We start from the raw sequence: 23,981 nt of genomic DNA, 5'->3' as shown, positions 1-23,981 counted from the left end.
ATCTTCTGAATGAGTAGTAAAACCAGCAAGACAGGAAAAACGATGGAAGGAAATGAACAAAGGAACTGGAGTACAAGTTGGAGAGAGATGAAAAATTGTTTTGTCCAGAGGGGGAAAGGGAGAGTCGGTTTTTAGAGTGTGCGCAGTGGGGAGGAATTGGGGAAGGGGGAAGAACTGGTCTGCTGGGGAGGGGGAATATAGCGAGGTACGGTGGAGGGGACGGCACACCAGCGGTAGCTCTCTGGAGTAACAAAAGCTCGTAGCAAATTCAAAAACTCTCCCCTCTGAACCATTTACTGTTGGACAGTGTCACCGGCGGAAGCGTTGTTACGACGCCGAGCACAAATATTTGAATCCTGACTCTTGTTTTTTGGATTTCTACACGCTTCATTTTTAAATAGACAGACAGATAAAAAAGTGCCTACACTGTTAGTAGAATATTACTGTCGTGCCATAAATTTTTGATGTGGATCACAAAATTGAGAGTTTCGTAATTTACTATTTTTGTGTCATTTAAGAATTGCGTGTGGATTCTATTAGTGTGTCCTGTTGAGGACAGGAACGTGCAACAGATTTTAGCAAGTTACATCAGTGAGTCTGAATTGAAGAAAAGGAGTCAAGACCAACGGTGAGTAGAATAATTTTAGTAATTTATTAGAACTTAGATAAACGTTTGCTAACCTCAGATTATTATTTAATTCTAATTCTGTTTAATTTTTATAAAGTCCTCAATTAAGGATTTAAGTAAATAATGCATCTTGAAAATGATCCTCAAGCGATTTTTTAAACCGTACATCTTACTCACTCACAGATTAAAGTATTATATTCTTACTTTTAAATCAGGAGTCATGTCGTCATTTTCATGGTTTGCCAAAATTGTATTTTTTCCTTTTGTTATGTATATTATCCAGTTCTGATTTTACATCTCTTTCGAATTTTACAAATGTTGAACTTTTTTTTCTAAAAAGGCCAATTTTTGCTTGACTGAATCATTTTAATAACTTTTTCTTTTAATGTTAAGTTTCGGAACCATAAGGGAAAGTAGTGACGCCATAATTTTACAAAACACATCTGTCTTCTCATTTCTTCTTTCAAAGAGTGCCTGAATACTCATAAAAAATATTGTTAATAAATTACTGTCCCATGATTTACCAGTACGCAATGGAAAAGGCGCCTGGAAGCTATTGCCATAACTTTGAGTACGTCTTTGACAATAATATAGGCCTATATCCATTCTTAGTTTGATGTCTTGGTAGAGATTATATTTTATATGTTTTAAGGTTCTACGATACATTCAGATTTCTGTAAAAAACAAATATCGATAAGAACTTGACCCGGTAAATAATCCGCCGTGGAAAAAAAAAATTGAACAAATTACATATAAGATATAAAGTTACGTAATTTCAATTTTATAAAATCAATTAAATTCTAATAATTGTTATATAGAATAATATAAATTACTGTAAAAGTTAAATTAAACTACTAATTCTATTAAAAATAATTACAACAAGCAGTTGTTGATACTGACAGGTATCTAATTGAAAATAGTCTGATAAATAATTAAATTTATTCTTTCTTTTCTTCTTTGATTCTACATCCCGACGTAGGCACTAATCAAAGTGCGTAAGTCCTTATCCTACATGCACTAGACTAGACAAAATATTCTATGAGAATTTTATGACATGGAGACAGCATGACGCCGTACTTCCATATGGAGACCCAGAATATCGCAAACTTCGAAAAGGGACCATCATCAATGCTCTCGGTGAGATTGAACATCGCGAGATATGGCAGTGTTAAATTTGAACCTTGTATTAGAGTACTATCCACAATCAATAGTATTTCACAAAATAGTTTAAGAAGTGCTTAAAGTTAGCAGTGGAGAATGCAGTAAAAATTAACAAAGTAAGGAAGAAGCAATGATGATTGCATGCGAATACGAGATATGAAATAAGTGATTACTTAGGGTTGCGATAGAAACGTCAAGATACGATGCCAACACATTGTGACCATTATGTGACGTCAAGTAATGTAAAGCGGTGTGGTACGGTAGGCTACAATCATGGAGGAACCAAATTATCTGTTCTTTGGAACTAAAGATCTGCAATATATCACACAGAGAATTTCGTATTTAATGCCGTCTGCAGTAAAGTTGACAAAGGATGATGCTTCGCTGTTACACTCAGTGCCATTGCAGCATAAGTATTGAGGTGTGCATACTAATTCGGAAAGATACAGTACTAATTCGGTCCGAACTGTGCAGGTATAGACAAGTTACATATATATTAAATAGACTAGTTATGCATAGGGTAAACTGTATAGTGATGACCACTTAAGCTAATGAATAATAAAACAATGAAATAGCGGAAAACAGTGATAACTTATTGAGAGAATTTTAAAGGCATTGGGTCAAGTGAAGATTCAGAAACAAATCAAAATCCATAAACAAAAGAAAAATAAAATTTTAATGCAAAGGTAAATTAAATAAACACAAGTCCACTTTTACAGTTATTGACCTTCTACTGCACAGTTATTAACCAGACACTTATTAGTGATTGACTGTCTACTGCACGGTTATTGAATACTCACTTATTAGTGATTGAACAACACATTTTCACAGTTTCCACTTTTTTCTTGTCTGTTTCGTTTCTCTTGTTCTGATCTTTCTCATTAAGAACTCTTCGCCACCGGCGTAGCTCTGTCGGCTAAGGCGTTTGCCTGCCGACCCAGAGTTTCGTTCGTGCGCAGGTTCAATTCCTGCTTGGGCTGATTACCTGGTTGGGTTTTTTCCGAAGTTTTTCCCAACCGTAAGGCAAATGTCAGGTAATCAATGACGAATCCTCGGCCTCATCTCTCCAAATACCATCTCACGATCATCAATCCCACCGACGCTAAATAATCTCGTAGTTGATACAGTGTCGTTAAATAACCAAGTTAAAAATATATAAAAAAAGAACTCTTCTCGCTGCCTTTTCTTTCATCTCTTATTCGCTTCTTTTCTTCTCTTTCCTCTTCTTCTATTTTTCTCTTTTGTGCCTTATCAGAAGCAAGTGTGTGTCATTTCTCTGATGTTATTACAAATGGCTTCACCCAGCACCGGGCAAGGACCAAAGGACACTTTTCCTTCAACGGTATATTTGTTTCTGGACGCTAAGGTTGCTTTCAGGACACCAAACTTTTTGGCAGCTTCATTTAAACCATTTCCACTGCGGACAGGCTCTATAGCGTTTCGTAAAGCTTCCTCTGTATAATGCACTTTACCTGGCTTAGGCATTATATTATAGCATCAGTCCTGTAAAAATCCCCATCATTTAACCGATAACACATATACTGTAGAATTGGAGCAAATTGGTCGTTATTCTAGAGAATGGATTAATCTTGCTCAGGATAGGGACCAATGGCGGGCTTATGTGAGGGCGGCAATGAACCCCCGGGTTCCTTAAAAGCCAATAAGTAAGTAGTCTAAGTAAGTAAGTATTATTCTTAGCAATTACCCTAGTTACTTGCAGTTGTTTACGTTCAGTTGCATTTCCAATTGATTTCAGTCCTCTCAGACAACAGACACTAACTCAGTGGGATGAACAGCGGCAACTAACCACAAATAAGGGTTGTTACTAGGGGTAGGCCTATATGCAGCAAAAAGTGAAATCACGATCGTGGTTTATTCCCAATATACTTGAAAAAAAGGAAGCGGTCAGTCACCGTATACTGGTCAATAACTACCTAGTTTACCCTATATCTATCATAGAGACTGTAGCAGTATAATATATCATTCATGCAAAGTTATATGGCTTATTGTACATCGCTCACCCTAACATTTTTCCATTAATAGACGTTTAAAACGAATTAAAATTCACACTTACATACAAATTAAAAGTCCAGCAACGAAGAAGATGAGATCAATTAAAGAAAGAAAAATAATATATTAGAGACAAAATAACAGAATTTCTGTCAAAGTCAATAAACAGACTCAAATATAGCTATAAAAACACTGTCCTACAAATTTCTCCCAAACATAGCTCCCAGTATCACTGATTATTCTGAAGTGAAGTTTTGAATAAGGTTTATACTGCACAACGTACATGATAATAAACATTTTTAACCGTGCCTTAAGGAAGATGCAGGCAATTTTGTAGTTCGCTGTCTACAGTCACGAATTTACCCGTCCCTGCTTTATGACAATCCTAAGCCTGAATTGAATGGGAAGGAAAATGTTGATTTCCTACTGCTCCATTTTCGATCCGGGACCGAACTAGTACTGTTAACTTAACGACCCGGGACCTACCTAGTAATGTTTACTAGTATATATTTTTGACCATGGACCGAACTAGTAAACTCCGGTATAGCTCGCGCAAGAAACGATTACCGAAAACCAATGGTGACGTTGCTGTCTGTTTTTGACGTGTGTATGTAGGCACGCCGAGGGGGGAGAGGTGCGAGCCGATGGAAGTACTGTCTCTTCCAAGAAGATGAACAAATGAGGACATCGCTGTGGAAATAAACAACGTAGGAAGAGAAAAATTCGAAGCTAATTAAACGCGCAACATATGTTTACGAATGAAATAATAATATCGTGCGATACAAGACACATATTCACATGCAATGGAACAAACTAAAGTCGTAATGTAACTATCACAACGCAAGACTGATTCTATCGATGTCATTTCTCTTCCGACTTGTACTCTTGAATATCATTCAAGCTATCTCGTTACCTTTCCTGTCGCCCGCTCTTCCTTATCGCAGTGTTTGATTCGCATTCCTTCCGTCGGTAATCCGTATGCGAGACCTATATTAAGGTAGCGCGGAGTATTTACTTTTATTTTTCACCTTCAAAAATCTCTTGTTTTTGTTGTCATTGCTACATTGTAATATTTTAATAATTTATAATAACAATCATAATTATTATAATTTGTCAATGTCGAACACTGATTGACCATAGCATTACAAAGTTAGGGCAAAAATTGCCCACCCTTTTTATTATCTAAAATTTTTTGCAATAAATGGAAAATGACAATTTTCACCCTCTCTCTGTTTGTCTCTATATTGTACGCTAATGTGCTGTAACAGTACAACATACACTGCATAATTAATACGTCCGAATGGATAGCCCAATTCGTGAGTAAAAACACTAAGTGTTAATACAGTACTGTATTTTGATTAAACAAAAACCTAATGAAAATTATCAAACTCAAAATTGCGATATTTCCTAGTTTACATAAATGAACTACTTTTCTTCCCTCCTATACCTAGTAAAGTGATTTGTATTTACGCCAGTATCATCGAACTCCAGTCTTGGAAGGGGGAGCAAGCGGTGTTTCCGGTTCTAGACCTTTAATCCAAAGATATAGCCACGTTAATATTAAAAATGTTAGTAAAATAAAATGATGTCCCTGTACAAATATTATACTGCTTCCTCTATGCTTCTGCACTTACAGGGGCATAAACCTAGGAGCCATGAAGACGCGAATAATCTTACGATAGTAAAAACTGATTTAACAATGCTGTATTATATATGCAAGAGTGTCATATCTAACATGTTAGGAATTCTACTAGTGTTTTGTTTTCAGTTTGGTTTACGTGAAGTGCGAGAATATTGTTACGCGGCATATATATTTATTTTATTACGTCCATTTACATAATATGTGTAGCTTGAACATACTGTATCTTGCTATGCTCTACCTAGTGCAATCTAACAATGTTCACTATATAGTAATTGTGCACTACATTATTAAAGCTCACGACAGAATGAATTAAAGACAGTAAATAATTAGTAGGCCTCAACTTTCAAATGCATTGTATAATGGAATAAAATATTAAATTAATATAGTGTTAGAATACGGACATGCGCATAGACCAGGCCTGCACAAGGTTTGCGCTCTCCGAGCCGGCTCACAGCTCGTGAGCGGAATGCAGATATTGGCTGCGCTCTGTATAAGGGTGGACTGGAAGAAGGGGTGATCTCGTACAAAATATACACAAGGTGTTCATGAAATGAGTTCCCGTTCAGTGTTTACAAAACTATCTTGGACTATTACAGTGGAACTCCACAAATAGACACACCAATGGTCCGTGTGCGAGACGAGGCACGAACTCTATCTTTCTGCGGAGTACTGCGGACATTGGTAAACATAAGGGCTGTACAATGTTTTTTATGGCGTGTGGACCGAAACATAAATAATTAACGTATATAATTTTAAATAATATATTGTAGTATATGCAAAATATATAACAAAACAAATCCGTGATTAAGTATAATATACGTATACGTGATACATCTGAAACATAAAACAAACTTCTGGAGGAAAAATTCTCTAAATATATCTACGTATGGGGCTTTCGTTTCAAAACTTCCCACTCTAAATAACTAGCCTAGTTAATTAATTGAATTCAATTTAAACCAAAAAAACGCGTAAATTTATATATCAAGGGGGAAGTCTTAAACAAGCCTTAATTGCATTTTAGATTTCACCTCCCACCCCCAGCCACTCCCACTTTGAAATTTCAAATGGCACCTCTATTTTTATACTTAAATATGAAAGAGCATTCAATTGTTTATACACCACATTCATTTGTTTTCGCATCTTCTCTTTTCTATCGTCGCTTGGCAACCTGCATTTTTGTTATTGTTGATTAGAGCCGAAGAGAATAAAGCTGCAAAAACTTATTGAGCATTTCTTGTAATAGTTGTGTTTGTGTATTAAATTATTTTAAAATAATGTATACTCTTCAAGAGAGAACATAAATCATTCCTATTGATTAAATTTAGGAAATACACAAAATAAGCTGTGTTTTCATCATACAATCAACTGATAGTAACAGAGCTTCTTATAATCACTACAGAATGCCTCGTAATTAGATGAATTTTGTTTTATCCTATGCACTGTTCTGATCGAAATGTCAAATTCTTGAGCGATGGCTCTGATTGATTCTACTTTTTTAAACCGTTCCAATATTTGTAGCTTCTGGTTCAACATAAGTACACATTTTTTGTTCCCTGCCTTGTTGCCAACGTGTACGAGTATCTGCACACTACTGCACTGGTTCAACTGGTTAGCCCTGTGCAGCGCGGGACAGGATGCGTTGACTTACCTTGTGTCGTGAAGTATACGACAGTGAGCGTCTATTTGTGGAGTTTCACTATATTAATTAATAAAGAAATATTTATTTTACGGAAATAAGAGAAATTCTATAGCTACTTAAATGTGCAATATCATTTTGTTATATTTTTATTTATCAGTACATGAAAACGAGGTTTTATGCTGTTGGCAACGAAAGGAACAGTAGCCTACTGATCGTAATGAAACATCAGTTACAGATGTTCGATGCCTACCTTTATTAAAGTTGATTATAGAAAACAGTTGCTCACAAATATAAATGTTGAACCAAAGATAGCAATCATTTTCACAGCAAGCCTGTGTAGTCGTGGATATTATTGCTAAGGTTTAGTCTTGTAAAAATCAACCAGACTAGTAGTACATAGTCCACACCTGTGGAGTAACGGTCAGCGCGTCTGGCTGCGAAACTAGGTGGCCCGGGTTCGAATCCCGGTCGGGGCAAGTTACCTGGTTGAGGTTTTTTTCGGAGTTTTCCCTCAACCCAATACGAGCAAATGCTGGGTAACTTTCGGTGCTGGACCCCGGACTCATTTCACCGGCATTATCACCTTCATATCATTCAGACGCTAAATAACCTAGATGTTGATACAGCGTCGTAAAATAACCCAATAAAATAAAACAAATACTCGACACAAAGCACTTGACTGGTGTATAAATTTATATTTTGCATAATTTAACAATAGGGACATATAGACGCATATATTTATTTATTATTTTGCTAATAATTGTAACATAAAATATAATATATACAGAAAAAAACTTTAGCTCGCCCCTGAAAGAGTAGAACTCGTGCTCAGGGACGGATTCCTGAATTGAAATTAATATGATATGCATGTTTCAAAATTCCTCGTTCTTTATTTTGCTGTCGATTTACCGTATTGATCAGTAAGTCTATTTTCAATATTCAATATTTCAATATTTTCAATATACCTTGCAAGTTCAGTCCTCGTCATCATTGATGCAATTACCAGCGTTGCAGTAAACGATATATTCTCGTAAGTTGTCGAAGCTGAATCGTCTTCGCCTATCGCTTAAACAGTTCTTGTATCGAGAGAATTTCTGAAGAAAATCTCTAAAATGGGGAACACTCAATTTCTTTAGAGGAATATTTGTACTGAGCATAATGTTGCACGTGTCGTTAAACCCGCACAACTAAATGATGATGATGATGATGATGATGATGATGATGATGGTTTCTCAGATTTCATTTCAACGCATTTCCTGTGCGATGTACTGTTGCAATGTTTCTCTATAGCCTGAGTTGTTCTGGTTTTAATTTCAATTTTACATACATTACACACGATATTGTCTTCGTTAATACATAAAATGTCACTCCCATACTTCTTAATTGCATTTCGTATATCTGAGCGAATTTAACGTTTTGCCATTATGAATGGATCAGTACAACACTATTAATAATAATAATAATAATAATAATAATAATAATAATAATAATGATTTATTTAATCTCTCAGAGTTAAGGCCATACGGCCTTCTCTAACACTCAACCAGGAGTAAAACTGCGTTACAAAAACACTACAAATTTACAAAGTACACTACAATTTTACACACAGAATTGAATAAAATAATAATAATAATAATAATAATAATAATAATAATAATAATGTAATGTAAACAACAAGTAAGTAGAAATCAGACATAATATATAACATACAGAAAGAAAGGAAAAAGCATAATAAAATGTGAACAGCAGGTCAAAATAAATGAGACAAACAAAGTACCGGTATAAAAAATAAGACATTTATTGATGATGATTTATTTTATTTTTATTTATATTTATTTAATGTGCTGTACAACAGCCAGTGGCCAATTACAGTTCAGCACAAATATAACAAAATAATGATAATAATAATAATAGTATTATTATAATTATATTATATTATATTATATTACTATTCAACGCTTACTAAATACTTGAGCAGGATAACACAACTGCACACATTCCGTTATGAACGGACCGGATTTCCTTCGTTTTGTACGCTGCTGTACTCGCCAGGTACACAAAAGACGGACGGCGCAGCACGTGCCATATACTCTGATACGAAACAACTTCACTTTTCCTTAAGTCTCCCTCATCCACTGTCTAGTTATGAGTAATGATTAATTTTTAGATGTTATTATGTTATAATTTATACGTCTACATTTATGTATCGAATCCTCCCCTGAGCACGAGAACACTCTTTTTTAGGGGAATGTTAGAATGTTGTAAATTTACAATTTCTTTGTATTATATTTTTCTGGCAATGAACATTATTATTATTATTATTATTATTATTATTATTATTATTTGAAATTAATATTTCCCAATCAATTATACGCGTCTAAATGACGAACAGTAGGCGTTTAGCACGTGGGGAAGTTCTACGGACTCGCAGGACGCATGCGCAGTAAAGACATTTAGGTCGCTGGTAGCTGGAAAACTGAGGTGATTCATTCTACGAGTTACCAACGGGCTAACAGGCTACGTAGCAGTCGACCGACCAGGCCTAGTCTTGCACGTCTCCATCGCTTAACTTTGGGGCCTTAGTCACTCCGTGGGGTTGTCAGACTTCCTAATAGCAGGAAATAACGATACGTGTTAATTTTTTATTTAATTTGCAAGAAAACCTTCCATTTCCTTAACTGCAAAGTGAAAAATAATTCGCTATCATTTTCTCTAATGATGAAAATAGGAATCAGAATCGCACGGATATTGCGTAAAACAGTGCTAACTCTTTTTTCTGAGGAAAGTATTCATTTGGGACTAATATGGCATTAGCATGTTTTGTTGTACTCTATCCAATGAATGTTGTTTAGTTCACTGACAGATTGGAACCTCAGGAGGCAACTAAGCCAGGAAATGGAATAGGGTGGCATATCCAAGGAATAAATTATATTCAAATCTCCACAATTCAATGGTTCCAATCCTCTATACCAGTGATGTCAAAGCAAACGCATTTTTCTGACTTTGACGTCGTACGCGGGCATCAAGCGATAAGTATTGAAAGAGGAAGGGTTGTGTATATGAATAAGCAGTCTGTTGGATTAAGAAAACAGTGGTGCATAAACTTCAAACGGAACGTGAAATTTTATGTGGCTTCTTCCTGTTTGATATTACAGTATCTATATTGTCTGTAAAACAAAAGTACTAATACCAGTTTCTTAATATTGCAGTTGTGTTTTAAATGTTAATAACTTAATAAAGAGTTAAGAAGGAATATTCACATAAATTCCATAGCAGTACAACTATACTGTACTAAATGGATGAAACACATCATTTATAAAGAAAGTGATATCCAAATAAAAGAGATTGAGTATGACATGATAAGTTGGAATAGATATTGATGGTACCTTTACCCTTATAAATGTATTCAATAGACTAATAAAAACAATATTACAGTACAAAGCAAAGTTACCTAGGTGCTGTATATGTTTTAAGTGTAACTAATATTCCATAACAAAACTCTTATCGCATTATACTTTTAAGGTGATATTGGTGAGCAGCTTCCTATCATCAGAATATTAAATTATTTTCTCGAAATCTGCTGAAGCTATAGAGCTGACATTTTTCCAACACAAGGGAACGTATCCTTTGCTTATGATGTAACAATAGTTGCTTTGTTGATTCATTTCCTTACAGACAATTTCCATGCGAACATTTTCAAAATTTTCAATACACTATCTTCAGTAATACGTATTTATGGTATATTAGATTTATGAAAACATTCTGTAAGGCTACTAAATAAATAGGCATATATCTGAAAAATTCACTTTTCTATAAAAACAAGTTGAGAAAATATTTCTTTTTAACAAAACAATCAAACTTATGAAAAATTAACATTAAAATTAAAACTTACATTCTTATAATGCACTTATACTTCTCAGACAAATCTAAATATTAACATGGTTACAGTTTTAATACGTTCTCTTCCCTTTATCCATTGAATCAGTACTGGCCATCCCTGAATATAGCTCGACCAAGCGGCATATACTACCTCTTTCTTCTGTCTCTTTCCTTTCCGCTGTAAAGCGCTCGGGCTCTCCTGAGCTCTGAAGCGCGCTTGCTCCTATGGGCATCAATTGACATGACTGCTCTATACGTTCATATAATATAATTATAAGTTACTAGCTGAAAGAACCCGACGTTGCCCGAGTTGTCCTTTTTGCTTTTTTTTAATTAAACTGGTTGTTACACTTTTTGGAAATCTCAGAAACTCAACTATAGACAACCAAGACGAATTGTCTTTATTAAGCTTTCCTTGTCCATAAAGATGAATCTTTACATAGCGTCACTTACATGAATTAGTGAACTTCTTAGCCAAATGCCTGAAAGGATTAACTCAATTTAAAACAACTGCAGATCAGGCAACGAAAGAATACATTTCATCACGTGCCTTACTTTCAATTGTGTTTTAATTTATACGTACATATAGGCCTACTGTATACATATATATGTTTATTTACTTATTTATTTCGGCATATTTAAGGCCTTTAGGCCTTCTCTTCCACATCACCAGAAATACAAATAAAAGAATAAAACAATCAAATTATAAAATAAAGTAAAACCAAACAAACATATATTTACGCTACAATCACACAAACATTAAATGAATTAGCATTGTCTTTGAAGTTCAGCAAAACAAAAACACACCCCTCGGTCCCTATAGGCCCACTTAGCATTGTATCAATGTTCTACAAATCTTAAGGCTACATTTTATTTCTGCCGGTCAGTGACTGCTAAATTTCTAGTGGCTTAACTTAGTCATGGGAGTCACCGTATTAAAAAGCATTACAACCTTTCTGCCGTCTCCTTTCCTGCCCCGCAAATGGGACCTTGCATAGAGGCAGAGATAAAATAATTATAAGATCTGTACATTGATCTGAAGCTGTACATTTTACGTAATTTCATGTCTGTGTGTGATTTCACTTGAATTTCAGAGACAGCTGACGACAAACAGGGAATTCCCTAGTTCCCAGTCTGAACCCGTTGGGGTGTCATCGAGGGCCAAAATTTATCTCTCTATCGGTCGTAACAATATATACGTATATAATTTAATTTATATTTGAAGATTTTTTACCCGTTCACCGCTGTACGCTTATTTTCTTTTTAATATGACTTCAGAAACTGTATCTCACAAATTCAGAATATAGTATATTAATTCTCATTTTATACACAGAATACAGATTACAATATAAACTCGCAATAAGTCATTTTTTAACATAAAAACTAATATTCTGAGAGATGTATACAATTTTTTTCTTTAGAAATTAAGTGATTGTTATTTCCACAATGCATAACATACTACATTGGCAACGTGATTATACAGTTAGAATTTCCCAGTAACATATTTTCGGACATGAACAACAATATTTTGAGAGACGTATATTTTAGAATTAATATAGTGTTATTTTCAGTCGCCTTACATACATTCACATGCTATACTTTATTTTTTTCATGGAGTGCAGTTTCATAGAAAGGACTTTGCCGACAGACCTTCTACTGCCCCCTACTAATTGGTTGTCATAAATAAATGTCTTCCTTACTATGACGGAAATCTTGTCTTCTCTTGTTAGTAACCAATCACAACCCTCGTTCAGAAGAATTGACAGGTGCCCGTCAAATCCACGTGGAGGCAGAGTTGCCGCATCGTTTCCGAATTCCAAGAATCCCGTCAGTTTCACTGCATAATTTCGAAGGTCATCAGGATTGTGACAACTGTGCAATGTTGGGATTAGGGGATAGGATGGAATTGTCAGAGCTGTTGTGTAGAAAGTCATAAATCTGTAAATGGGTGTTCAAAGGAACCACCGAACTGCACTCCTTGAAATAAAATAAGGTATACATTAGTAATAAGATACTTATTGCATGAATTATACAGTTTTAGAATTCATGATGTGTATCAACAATGTTATTTAATTTCGTGTTATTTCCATGGCCTCATGAAAGTCGATGTTGAATACAACAGACAATAATAAAAAACAATTGAATATAGAAGATTGCATTTTAATATTATACATGAATGTTTAATCGTATTTATTTCTATTTTTTATTTTTTAATTAATGTAACGTCCATTTGCACAATTTTAATGTAGCCTATGTTTTTCTATGTGCAAACTTTGGCACATATCGGTCAAAGCGTATAGATTTGTATAGAGAACATACATACATAATACATACCCACATTCACTTTTTATATATTAAGATATTTCGTTGTTGATGTTGCATTTGTTTGCTTATTTACTTTTTTAGCGAAAAAAAAGAGAACGAAGAAACGAATGCAATGTACATTATCACTAAAACGCGCCATTCTCTGAATCTGACCGCAAAGACTCTCACGAAGGCTATCTCTATTCGCGTTAATATTTATAGTCCCCAAGGAATGGCCTTGAATCATGACCATATCCCCTTACAATACGCAGATACGGTCGTTACTTTCTAAAATAAGTTGAGTCCTCTGAAAAATCGATACAGCACATTTTGCCCGGATGTTTTAAGGCCCCATTAGCCTGATGTAATAACATAGCTGACTCCACACAGAATTAAGGAACCAACGAAGCTTGTCTGTTTGCAGACTCATCGTTTTCCCTCCGATGTCGAGATTCTTATATTTAGCCTCATATAAGCTATGCTCTAAATGGACGATCGTGATATGGGTCAACATGGCGTAATACCTAAGAGAGAGCAGTAAAAATGATTCATGAATTTTTATGAAGACACTCATTTAGGAATGGTTATTTTCTATTATGTGATAATAAACGCGAATTACTCAGGAGACGTGTAAACTCTAGATATTCATGCACTTAGTTACTTGATTGACTGATTGGTTGATTGATTGATCTATTTTATCTAATTCATATAATTCTCATTCATTCATTCATTCATTCATTCATTCATTCTGGCGGAAATAAGGCCAATACCACACCATTATAAATACAAATACATGTAAAAATTAATTAACAATTAATGTACAACAACAATGACGGAATTTAAGTAATACAATCTATAAAAGAAGTAATGGTAGCTTAACCAGAACTGCCTTATACTAGTAAATTAAAGATAACTAAAGAGTTAAAAATATATAGCACAATTTAATCATTATGAAAATTACGGTGCGGTATTTATCTAGAATCTTATTAAAACTAGAATTCATGCATTAAAACCCTTCTGTCTAATTAGTATTAAATTGTGATAATTTTCTGCAATTGCTAACGTGTGTGTGTGTGTGTGTGTGTGTGTGTGTATGTGTGTGTGTTTTTCCGCGTACTGCGGATAGATGGCAGGACTGTGACCTATTTTAAAGTTGTACACCATTTCGGCTGGCCACGTTATGCATGATGTGTATTTGTGAAGATTTATGTCGTGTACTAAGTGAGTGTATGTGTAAGTGTTCGTGTAAGTGTATTGTAGGAGGATGGTGAAGGTAAGGAAGGGAGAAGGGGAAACACGGTGCCGGCATGTACCCTACTCCCGTCGAATAGCACCAAGGGGGCCGCCAGGCTTAATGTCCCCATCCGACGGACGAGTCACTATCAACAATGACATATGCATTCTCTTCATATGTACTGCGGAGAGATTTGGCATATTGGTGCACAATCTAGAATTGTGCACCGCCATCTTTCCTAGTTCCGAGGTAGAAATTTAACATGAACATTTCTAACGTTACTAGGTAAAGAATTCCATTGGTGAGATGATGTTGTGGAGGAGGAAGATGAGAAGAGTAAAAAAAGTTTTGTGACGAGGAATAGAAAGATATAGTGTTACTAGAACGAATCCGGCAGTTTTGGTAATCTAGAGAAGATGGTACATGGCATTCCGTCGTTACTTTAACGGCAACGGAGATGAACATCAGCTGTGTAAGAATGGAAAACTATAGCATTCTAAGAAACCTATCTGAACACTATTTTCGATAATGATTTTTATGACTTAAATCCGTTTGACAAATTCCTCTTTTAAAGTGTTATAGACGCTTACTACAGTAAAATTATAAAACTGTATTTAATTATAGACGCTTACTACAGTAAAATTATAAAACTGTATTTAATTACGACTGTCTGTACCGATTATGATTACAGAGATTGTTATTTTACCAAAGGTCACTTTCAACCGCATTGGCTTCTAAATTGGTACCAAAGAAGGAATTAAAACAAGAGAAGAAAATTTAGCTACACCAAACACGCTATTATTGACATATCGCTGAAATAATTATTAGCTAATATAGTGATAAACTGATATCGCAAATCAAACACCCGTCCTTACGAATAAGAAATTAGTGTCTACAATTCTGTAACAAGTGCATTTAGGTGACGTGCGCCATCAAGTGGTTCTTAAAATCGACTTTTAATCGATAAAAACAAATCAGCTTATTTACGTCATTATTTTATGACATTATTCTAACTTATTTTAATGTAGGCAGAGTAATAAATTTTTATATCTTTTCGCATACCCGTTTAAGGTTTACTAGAAAGTAAGTATCGAAATGTGACTGCAGTTTTAGACGACTGACAGTTGGAATTGTAATCCACGACAGAGAATGTAATTAGGCTTAACAGTTTCCGTTTAGGTGCCACCTCTGTTCTATCAGTAGGAAAGTTCTCACTGACTTTTCCATACACAACGAAAATGAGAATGTGAGTACGCTAGGTCATCGACGTTTCCGAGAAGTAGTTCTTCACACAATCAATTAAAAAGACAGAGTTCCATGGTTTACAGCCGATAGTGTCCAACATTAAATGCCTGTTATTATTCGGTTGAGAAGCTTTTATCATCCAGTCTGCTCTCAAAACAGCTGAAAGTTGGAATTCATAAAACAGTTATATTACCGGTTGTTCTTTATGGTTGTGAAACTTGGACTCTCACTTTGAGAGAGGAACATAGGTTAAGGGTGTTTGAAAATAAGGTGCTTAGGAAAATATTTGGGGCTAAGAGGGAAGAAGTTACAGGAGAATGGAAAAAGTTACACAACACAGAGCTGCACGCATTGTATTCTTCACCTGACATAATTAGGAACATTAAATCTAGACGTTTGAGATGTAGCACGTATGGGCGAATGTAGAAATGCACTTAGAATGTTAGTTGGGAGGCCGGAGGGAAAAAGATCTTTGAGGAGGCCGAGAAGTAGATGGGAGGATAATATTAAGAGAGAGGTGGGATATGTTTGTAGAGAATGGATTAATCTTGCTCAGGATAGGGACCGATGGCGGGCTTATGTGAGGGCGGCAATGAACCTCCGGGTTCCATAAAAGCCAGTAAGTAAGTAAGTAACTAAGCATCCAACATTAACTTATGTGCAGTTTAAGACAAATATTTTCCGACATGATTAATACTATTTGCTGTTACATTCAAAGAATTTGCTGACTTCTGTCGATGATACTTTCCTATCCTACGAAAATGATAGTTTGATTTACTTACTTAAAACACAACAATGTTTGATTCCGTTGCAGCTAATACGCGTTGAACTATATCGATATTTCCCATGGTCTCACAATGTGTTGAGACAGACACCAGGTGCATGTGGCGTCATTTTAATGTGATGAACAAGGGGAAACTCCAAACCCTCTCTTGGGGATAGAAACCCGGTCTCCAAAGTTACGCCGTCACGCTTCATAATTGACGGAATGGAGAACATTCATTCCACAATGCCAGATTTGAAATTGATGTTAAGGCAAAGAGGCCATCTGATTCCTGTAAGCACTTAGTACGTTGACTGAGATACTTCAGTTTCACTTGTTATTTGCAAATTTTGATATATCAAATAAAAAAAATAGATCAAAATCTTATCCATATGATCCGTATTTTGCACTATCTGAAATGATGTACATATTTTTTTTTTTTTTTTTTTTTTTTAACATTACGCCAAGTTAGCTCTGTGGTAGCACGTCTGCCTCCAGACTAGTCGACCCGGGTTCGATTCCCGGCGGGGTCAGAAATTTTCATATAATATTTCTACCTCGGTCTAGGAGAGCTGGCGGTAACAACTTCTAATCACTTGATTGTGCGCCAATATGCCTGGGTTAAACGTCAAATCTCTCCGCAGTGCACATAAAGACAAGGCATTCGTCACTGTTGATAGTGATTCGTCCGTCGGATGGGGACGTTCAGCCTGGCGGCCCCCTTGGTGCTATTCGACAGGAGTAGGCTACGTACCGCGCACCGGGTTTCCCTTTCTCCCTTCCTCACCACCATCCTCACTCATTCCCTGAACTACACTTACACGAACACTTACACATATACCTACCCTACTACACGACATAACTCTTCACAGATACACATCATGCATAACGTGGCCCGCCGAAGTGGTGTGCAACTTGAAAATGGGTCACAGTCCTGCCATCTACCTGAAGTATACTGAACCCAAATCACGTGAATGAAGTGGGTGGGCATTAGACACACACACACACACACACACACACACACATTACACTGTAAATGTCCAATTAAATTGCTTATCATTATATTGGAATTTTTTTAATTCGAACTCTAAGGGAAATTTGAAAATTCCGAAATATTCAAAACTTGAATTAATCAGTAAATTATTTACTTGGAAAAATTCATATCACTAAACGAATTATACAAATAATGAGTAATGTATCAGTGTACTTTGAACATAAAAATACTAGCAGAAAACACTTCAACTGTCTTTGTTAGCGTTAAATTTGTGTAGGCCTATGCTTCGTCACTGTGAATGCAGAAGAGCTAGTAACTTCTGTACGTACGATAATGATTTTCGCAAATTTATTCTCTTCCAAGTTATTGACTGGTGGATAAGAGAGAGACACACACACACATGTACCTATAAACAAGCGTTAGACATCCCACCCGTTGCCCTTACCTGTGGTTAGTCAGTCGGTAGCAACGACCTTTTCCTCTTCCACTGCCTGTCAACCACTATGAATTTCCTGGCATCATTATTAACCGAGGTTATCAACAGGAATCTCACTATAAGTTTCGATTTATCTAGAGAAAATCAAAACTCGGGTGGGATTTAATTGCCTATTACACGATTAGAAGAAAATATATGGAGATTAGAGGAAATAAAGTACTCTAATACAATAAAATATTGACTTAATAAATTCTAATTCACCAAAACGTTTCAACGGAGTCTCCATTTTCAGTTGTCTATCTGTGCGGTAAACAAATGACGATCACAAAACATGTTTTATAATACCGTAAAGAATTTTCAGTTTGAAATGTTGGCAAACAAAGATACAAATGCTAGGGAAGTGATAAAAACAAACAAATGGTAGAGAAGTGATAAAATTGTAGCGATAAACAGAATTAATTTTCAGTTGTCTATCTATGCGGTAAACAAATGACGATCACAAAACATGTTTTATAATACCGTAAAGAATTTTCAGTTTGAAATGTTGGCAAACAAAGATGCAAATGCTAGGGAAGTGATAAAAACAAACAAATGCTAGAGAAGTGATAAAATTGTAGCGATAAACAGCAATGATTGGTTGAAACACGTCCTTTCGTACCGGTTTATTGGTCAAAAGTAGTATGACTTAGTAAAAGTGTAGGCCTAATAGTCAGTATAATTTATTTATAAATAGAGTTACACTATGTGTAGGCTTTCGTATTGTATTACAAATTGTGTATTGCACATCTGGGCAGAAGAGACAACTCTTTAACTTACTATTGTGGCCATACATCGTCCATGCAGTCATTTACAGCTTTCGCCTTGAACGACTCTAGAATGCAGGTGAGCAGCTAAAAACTGTCCGCGTGAAATCAAGAGCAACTGTATAGAGAAGTTCGTAATGTAATCATTCCAGGGAAAATAATTCCCTTTAATTCGCTGTTTTTTTTTTTCTCTGGTGCAAGAGAAAGTACAATCTTTTGGTCCAGTTGAAATATTCGTCTTTATTCGCTGATGGAACACATTACTCATTTTCACTTGATATTTTGCAACATGTACTGAACTAGTCAGTCTTTGGTCCAGGACTAATAATTATTCGGAACACGTGAATCAATCTTTACTGATTTTCACTTGTTACTCCTCATCTTTGGTTCGAGGCTCTACTACAGTATTGTATAGTCTACTAGTTTTCTTGTAACTGCGTAGTGAATCGAAATGAACATCGGCATTCCAGGGTTCTACTTGGTTACGTGCTTTGTACCGTATTTCACCTTCCGCAGAAATAGTTATAAATACAAGTTATAATTAAAAAATTAACAAAAATAAGTTTCAATTCAAAATATAGAAGACAATTAAAAATATTTACCTTTTTTTAACTGAAAAACAATAGAAAATAAAATATAATTTAATTATTGTATCATTTACGTAACAAGACACATGCGCAAAAATCCCCATTTTTATGCAGTATGACCACATGTCGAAAATTACAGTTCCGAGCGAATTTCAATGGGTGATAACACGCCAGATATGATAGGAAAACAGTGGAGAGGAAACTATTGTTTTAAATATGTTTAATAAGTTTGCGAAAAAAGAAATAGACGATATTTTGAGATTGACTTCAGAATTTAGAGGCATTTCTATGACGAGTTTAGACAGTTCCAGAAGGGAAAAAAAAAGTGTGAAGGCTTTCAGGCAAGAAAAGGAAACGTGTGAGGAAGGTTTTAGATGTGACTTGTAGTGGATTAGTGAAATCTGCTATCCGCCGTGAAGTGCAATCATTTTATTCCAATAATGAACTACCGACCTTGAAAAACATGTTGACATCAATGAACCCTGATCCCGGTTTACCTAATTTCAAGCAATCATCATTGTATAATCTCGTTAAAAAAATCGGTTTCGAATTTGGACCAAGAAATTGTAAAAATGTTGACAGGGATGATATTGTTTTGTGACGTAGGCGTTATTTGCGTAAATTAAGAGAACTAAGACAAAAAAGGTAGGCCTATAAGAATATGTTACTTTGATGAGACGTGGAATATAACACAACTTCAATAGCTTGGTGTGACACTTCAATAAAATCTAAAAAAAAATCAGGAAAGGGCAGATTATTGATAATTCTCCGTATTGGTAGTGATTCTGGTTTTGTGGAGGACTGGGAACTAGTTTTTCAATAAAAAGAAATTAGGAATTACCACGAGAAAATGACAGGCGATGTTTTCAGGACCTGGTTTGAGAAAATTCTTATGAAATTAGGACTTCACAATTTCATTGTTATGGAAAATGCCCCCTACCACAGCGTTCAATCAGAGCGAGTTCCAAATAAATCATGGAGAAAAATGACATTAGAGCACGGCTACAAAATAAATGCATTCGACAGTAGTGGAACCGTTTGTGATGAATGTTAGGGGCTAATCTGACACGTCAGCGGACTCAAATACTGCATCAGCTGATTCAGAAATTGAAGGAATGGAGCCTCTTCCAGAATCTGTTTAATGGAGTAAGTTTATTAGTTTATGATACTTTTTAAGAGTATAATAATGATAATAATCATAAAAATAATAATAATAATAACCATAATAAATAATAATAATAATAATAATAACGCGGAAATTGCTTGCGCCCCTTTCAACTCTGTGTATGGGAAGGTTGGTATGGATTCTTACCTATTTATTTAATATTGCTTTTAAGGAACCCGTACTCTACCAAAACAAATACACGTGCGCGGCGGAGTGATCCATTAGTTCGTTAATTATAATGGAAACAATGTTGCCAACTTTAGCTACAAGTCGCTGCATCTAGCGGTTTTGAGGAAGTGTCTAACGACAAAAATTACGAAATAGCGACCAACGACTTTTGTAAATTTCTTATTAATCATTTGGCGACAAATTTAGCAATATTTATTTGGAAACATTTTTAATATTAATTAAAGAGAAAATATTTTCATTCGTACAAATGTAAAAGAACAAATCCTTCACAATGTAAGCTATAGTGACATCTTGGGTAATCCACTACATTATTTTTCCTTTGGTGAATTCATGGAGCTGTTAATTGGTGCAGTACACGTTTTTTGGTTGAGATGTCACAGTTCAAATATTCTGCTGAGGCTAACTCTAATAATTTTCTATGTTCGTTATGGCCGTACTTCCTCTTTCTATTCGAATGCTGGCGTAGATCGCCTGTTCATGCAGCCTGACTTAGCGAAACCAAAACTACGCAACAGAATTCATATCAAAACAGCTAGTGCTATATCTCACGTCAGGAACACCCTGTGGATTTCGGGAAAAACCGAGTTACAAATACCAAATTTCCTGAAAGTGTTCTGCGGAGGACTGAAAATATTGATGCGCATATGTGTTCCATTTCCGGCCTATATGAATCATTCTCTTCCGCGTCAGCGCTACAGTAGAAGAGGAGGATATGGGTGATATATATATCTCTAAAAGTTATGATACATTATTGCTATTAATCTTATCCGTTTCTTCAGATACGCCTTTTTTACTTGCAAATTGAATTTAGCGACCTTTTAGCGACATTTGTCTTATTTGGCGACTTTGAGGTGACGATTGTTGGCAACAATGGAACCAGTATACCCTATTACAGTATTGTTAACGTAATACAGTAGCAGGCCTTACAATGAAATAAAACAAATTGCAATATTCTTCCATTCGATGGTGATGGTTCGTGGCTCACATTGGGCTGAGAAAGAAACCAATAACTTCCTCTGGGCAGTCTCTCAAAATGAACGTTTTTGTTCTTAGAATCTTCCTCCATAACGCGCCGCCGTTCTTGGACAGACAGATAATAGTCGTTTATGTCTTATATAGATTCTTACTGATTTAGTATCAGTAGAATGTAGAAATTTTAAGTTCTCATGTCAACCTAAAACAATACATTTTTCCAAAATGGCTACATTAGTGAGATCATTCCTCTTTCAGTCAAGTTGGGGAAGGAGTTAAGGACACGTGCTTGCCTTCGTCATAAAACTGCCAGATACAGTTTGTGGATGGCTGGATTTCAGATTAGTTTAAAACTGCCTCCTCAGCGTTTTCTCGATCTGCCAACGTTTCATTTTCCCCTGGCTCTGTAACTTTATATTTGAAATGCGGCCCGATGTCACTTCATTTCAACATATGCTCATGCCATCGTAATACACATATTTTATTTAGTATACATACATACATACATACATACATACATACATACATGCACACACATACACATTCTCCAATCTTTCCTATTTTCTGCCTTCCTCTTAGTCTCCAAATATGATCCATATATCTTAATACCGTCTATCATCTGATATCTTCTCCTGCCTCGAACTCTTCTCCCGTTCACCATTCCTTCCAGTGCACCCTTCAGTAGGCAGTTTCTTCTCAGCCAGTGACCCAGTGGGAAAGTAGGCTATAACTTGTTTTTGCTGTTTAGTCTCCTTCAGCTGTTTCGTGTAGTTCTCAGACATTATTGCGTGTGATTCTCGCAGTTTCCTCTTTTCCCACCAGATGAAGTGTTAGTAGCATAACTGGCGACAGTTCCTCAAAGGAAGTATCAGTAGGTGAGGAATTAGGCAAGTCTAAATGTCCTTGCGCAGGTGGTGTATGTGGTGTATGTGGTGTTCTTGGAATAATGGTAATCTCTTCACATCAATTTTCGGCTAGAATCAGCTCATACTCAAGCATGTTATCGTGCAATACGTCAGGATGTCAATTCTCTTACGTCATTAATTGTTAATCCATATAGCCTTTAGAATCAAGGCGAAAGATATGACGCACTAATTAATCTTTCATGTTTATACTGGAAGTTGTGACTTTTCCATCGCACAAACCATAAACATACACAATATCGGCGTATTCTGTAGTCGAAAATTTATAAGGCATCTTGAAAAAAACAACGTAACCCTTCCGATAACTGTACCTGTATAACTACTGTACTGTAGGTAGCTGACTGGACTGCTGTGAATTGATGATAGTGTAGGTTATTTGTGTTATCTGCGGGTTCTGTGTTATTACATCAGAAAAGGGCAGGCGATTGGACATTTGTAATGCCCTACCACCCGGTTTCTTCCTCTTATCTACATCGTTCACAATGCAGATTCCAATGTTACGTCATTCATTGCGACCTTGACCTTGTCTCACGCCTCGTCTCACGTCAGCAGCATATGGTAACGTCTGATTCTTTTTGGGCGAGACGTTTTACCAAAAAAATGCATCTAGCTCTGCCATCGTTCGAAAACGGACCTATGTTCATATGAACTTTTTCACTCAAAATGATCTAAGATATCGCATCATAAATTTTCGACCTTTGCTCGTGAATCACCCTGTATAAAGAAATACATACAGCAAAATCTTAATAACATTTGGTTGTGTAGATAATGTAAATTTATTGTAAGAACAACAATCTAATTTTAAAAGACAAATTGAAATGAAGCAATTAAACATTAGGCCTATTTAAAAAAAAACATAAAAATAAACGCATAAAGCAAAACTTTTGTTCTTTAGATAATGTAAATATATTATGATTACAAATGTATAATTTTAAAATATCTAATATTGAAATAAAGTGACAAACTTAATGTTTTTTGAGTCACGGACTCCTTAAAAAATCTGTGGACCCCATACCTAGCAAAATATATGAAAATAGTAAGAAAATTTTAGATACGTTTCTGCTTTTTACGTTGAAATAACACAGTGACTGTACATGTTCAACTTAATGACCCCCTGAAGCCCATTAAAGGACCTCCACGGGTCGACGTATCCCAGGGTTGGAACTGCTACACTAGAAGATAAGCGACTGAGTGGCCGCCATTGAACTCTTCTTGCCTCATCTTACGAACAACGCCTGCCCAGTACTTGCCCATCTAAAGGCTGGTTCACAATAAACCGGAAACGGAAACGACAACAAAAACGAGAACGGAAATAATGTTAAAATGAATGTATTTAAATGTGAGCATTCACAATAGTTAATTGTGAATATCACATTTAAATGCATTTATTTTAACAATATTTTCGTT

General features: G+C 35.6%; 1 protein-coding gene across 2 annotated transcripts in view; it reads left to right on the top strand.

The window, feature by feature from the left end:
* The first annotated feature begins 216 nt into the window (after nucleotides 1-216).
* Nucleotides 217-23,981, top strand: part of Nrt (Neurotactin) — a 358,799-nt gene continuing 335,034 nt past the window's right edge. For both annotated transcript variants that reach the window (XM_069841121.1, XM_069841122.1), the window contains exon 1: nucleotides 217-628. The gene's annotated coding sequence lies outside the window, so the exon portion shown is untranslated. The remainder of the gene's footprint in view (nucleotides 629-23,981) is intronic.

The sequence above is a fragment of the Periplaneta americana genome, chromosome 12 (genome assembly GCF_040183065.1).
Source record: "Periplaneta americana isolate PAMFEO1 chromosome 12, P.americana_PAMFEO1_priV1, whole genome shotgun sequence".
NCBI classification, from domain to species: Eukaryota; Metazoa; Arthropoda; class Insecta; order Blattodea; family Blattidae; genus Periplaneta; species Periplaneta americana.
Note: the sequence above shows the minus strand (reverse complement) of the source record. Positions and strands in the feature narration are given on the sequence as shown.